This window comes from Oryctolagus cuniculus, chromosome X (assembly GCF_964237555.1).
Source record: "Oryctolagus cuniculus chromosome X, mOryCun1.1, whole genome shotgun sequence".
NCBI classification, from domain to species: domain Eukaryota; kingdom Metazoa; phylum Chordata; class Mammalia; order Lagomorpha; family Leporidae; genus Oryctolagus; species Oryctolagus cuniculus.
In genome coordinates, this window is record NC_091453.1 from 33,930,290 (window position 1) to 33,934,030 (window position 3,741).

The window sequence follows — 3,741 nt, forward strand, 5'->3', positions numbered from 1 at the left end:
TAAAAATTAAAGCGGGGGGGGGGGGCGTGATGCTATCACATAATGGATAAATCCGCTGTATATAGTGCCAGCATCCCATCTGGGCACTGATTTGAGTCCTGGCTGTTCCATTTCTGATCCAGCTCTCTGCTATGCTCCAGCCATTGTGGCAATTCGGGGAGTGAACCAGCAGATGGAAGATCTCTCTCTCTCTCTCTCTCTCTTTCAAATAAATACAAAATCTAAAAAAATTAAAAAGGCTGAGTGGGGCCTATTCTCTCTGCTTCCTGGCTTTCCATATGATGCTGCCACTGCCATCCTTATCAGAGGCCAAATCTTTGTGGCTGAATCTTGCACTTGAGCCTCCAAAACGGAGCTAACTAAACCTTCTTTCTCTATAAGTCAGCTAGCTCTAGTATTTTATTATAATGATGGAAAGCTACTACACATACTGCATGTGTGCAATAAAATATCACACTGTACCTTATAAATATGTACAGTTATGATGTGACAATTAAAAAGATTATAAATCTGTTCCCTCCCAAAATTTAATAATCTTGAGTTAATGGGGAGAGCCAGGAAGGGTTTTTTTTATTTTTCTTTTCTTAAATCTATCTGTAAAATTAACATTGGCAAGTTTTGAAACATTTTTAAGATTTATTTATTTATTTGAAAGGCAGAATGACAGAGAGTGAAAGACAGAGAAAAATCTTCCATCTGCTGGTTTACTCCCCAAATGGTTGCAACAGCTAGGGCTGGGCCAGGGTTAAACCAGGAACCTGAAACTCCACCTGGGTCTCCCATGAGGATGGCAGGAACCCTTCCCAGGCACATTAGCAGGGAGCTGGATCAGAAGCGGAGCAGCTGGGACTCGAACTGGCACTCTGAGGTGAGATGCAGGCCTTGCAAGTGACAGCTCAAACCCCTGCGCTACAAAACCAGCTCTGGCAACTTTGAAGCCCGGGACTTTGATCCTTTTCATGGCTTACGATAGGATGAGGCCGTCTCAGAGATCAGGGCCAAACTCAATTGTGATTCTTAGAGAAGAAAGCTGCAATGTGCTGGACTATGTCCTAGACAGGGAGGAGTTCTCGGCCTCCTTCCCATGCTTCTGTGCGGCATTCAGGGCTGAGGGCTGGAGATCCACGTGCTGACTCTGTGGCTTTGACAAAGCCACATCTCTCTCATGGGCCTCGGTTCTTCCTTCCGTCCAACAGGGAGTTATAAGCACCATTTTGACTTGTCACAGGGTCATAGTTTGGCCAGGAAGGTACAAAAGAGTGAAAATGCACTGTCTTTGGCGGAATTAAAACAGCTGTCTGAGGATGTAACACATTTTAAAATTATCACACTTTAGTGGTTTCCTTGGGGCACAGCCAGTGTCTTCCTTTGTGGGGGCCGCCACGGCAGAGGGAGCACCACAAACCGGATTAAACGACAGAAGTCATTTCCTCACAGTTCTAGAGTCTGGAGGTCAAGTTCAAGGTGTTGGCAGAGTTGATTTGCAGATGACCGTCTTCTCCCTGGGTCCTACTTGATCTTTCCTCCCTGTGCTCAATGTCCTCTCCTTACAAGGACACCAGACACCGGATTAGAGCCCACCCTATTGTTAGGCAGGAAGTTAGGTATGAGCCTATGTGTGTGTGACAAAGGCCTGCGGAGAAGACTTCTACGTCCAGCATATGCATCCACATCTCAAAGTTATCCCGATAATGCTTCAGGGGCAGCCCAGTGTTCCCATCCTGCCCTGCCCCCTTCTACCTGATAACCTGCCAGGCGGAGATCCCCGCCCCTTCTGCCTGACAAATCTTCCACAATCTCCCAGATGCAGCCCAGTATCTGCATTTCAAACACCCTGCTCGGGATCCCCATTCTCTAGGGGGTCCTGCTCACCCTTCCTCTGAACCCAGGATGGCGCCAGCTAGGCTTCCTCCTGTCTGATGCCTTCAGGGGAAAACTCAGATAGGAGCTTCTTAGTATTTACAGCCATAAAATCCTTTGTTTCAGGAGAAATGTGTGAAGACAGAGACCCATCTCCTTAAACACCCCCCCCCCCCCCCCCCCCCGCCTCAACCGGACTGGGCGCTCAGCCCTCTGCCTCTCTGCTGAGCCGCCCGCCTGGTCTGGCCAGGTGTAATCTCTGCACTCTCTCTCAGGTCCTGTCTGGAGAGGTGCCCATCCGTTCTTATGGATGTCCCTTCCCTAATAAACTTTGCTACTTCTACTTTCCACTACTCTGTCTCACGCCTGAACTCTTTCTTGCGCGAAGACAAGAACCCTGCCATTTCTCCGGTAACACTATCAGCCTCATTTTAAAGTCCCAATCTCAGGGCCCACACTGTGGCACAGCAGATAAAGCCCCTCTGCCTGCAGTGCCGACATCCCATATGGGTGCCGGTTCGAGTCCCAGCTGCTCCACTTCTGATCCAGCTCCCTGCTAATGTACCAGGGAGTGGATATCAAGGGATGCCTGTAGTTAAAAAGGAAATAACGCATAAATAATAAAATAATTATAAATAAATAATAAAATAAATAAACACATTTACTTAAATAAATAATAAAATAAATAAATACATAAGGAAAAGAGGAGAGGGGAGAAGGGAGAGAGAGGTACCAGGAGAAGGGTCATCCACCTCAGCTGGAAGCTTTCTTGCAGGGAAGGTATGCAAAGCCAAGATGCCAAGACCAGGAGAGGGAGGTTAGCTCTGAGCGCCCCCTACAGGTGGCATTGCAGTGGTGGATGAAAGCAGGTTGCAAGGCCACCAGGATGATCCACTCTTTCTCAGGGCCTCCAAGGCAGGCAGGGGCAGGGGCAGGGGCAGGGGCAGGGGCTCTAAACAGCGGCAAGGTCAAGGTCCTGAAGGCAGACGCAGCTCCCCGCGTAAAGCGGGAGCTCTCCTGGTCTTTCCCTGGCAGCTCCAGACTCCCACGCGCCCACAGCGTCACCTTCCTCCAAGGGCCTGCCACGCTCACAGGCATTTAGACTTCACCCTCTTTTCTGCCCTCCTCGACCTTCTCCTCAGCCTCAGGGCTGTGAAGTCCAGCAGGCATGGTGGGGTCCAGCACCTTCCCCCTTCCCCAGCGCTGCTGCCAGTGAAAGTGAAACTCAGACAGGGTCAGGGTCAAGGTCACTCCGAGTGACAGCGGCAGAGCTGAGGATGGAAGCCAGCACTCTTTTTGTTTTTACATTTATTCATTTTGGAGGCAGAGTGACAGAGAGGGGGAGACAGAGCTCTTCCATCTGCTGGTTCACTCCCCAAATGGCCACCACGGCCTAGGAGAGCTGGGCAGAATCATAGCAGCTGGGAATTGAACTAGCACTTCGATGTGGGATGCCAGTGTCGCAGGCAGCAGTTTAACCTGCTGTGCCATACTGCTGGCCCTGGAAACTGGCACCCTCGATGGGACAAACGATTCCCTTGTACACAGACACAGAGTAAGCTCTTCAAGGACAACCTTGGTCCTACCGGGCGGAGAGACAGCCACCCCTGATGGGCGTGGTGGGAAACAGGACCCACGGGGCCTCCAGACTGTTCCTATCAGGCACTCAGTGGGTAGACCCCACAGCCCAGCCTCTAAGTCCAGGTCAAAGCCACAGGGAGATCTGGGTCCTCTGAGACACTTAACTCAGCTTCTCTTGGTGCAGAAACCAGGGTCCAGAGAAGGCAAGGCGCAGATCTGCACCGGGCCAGCCTTGTGGTGCGACAGGTTCAGCTGCTGCCTGCGGTACCGGTGACTTTGAGTAGTGGCTGATCACTCTTG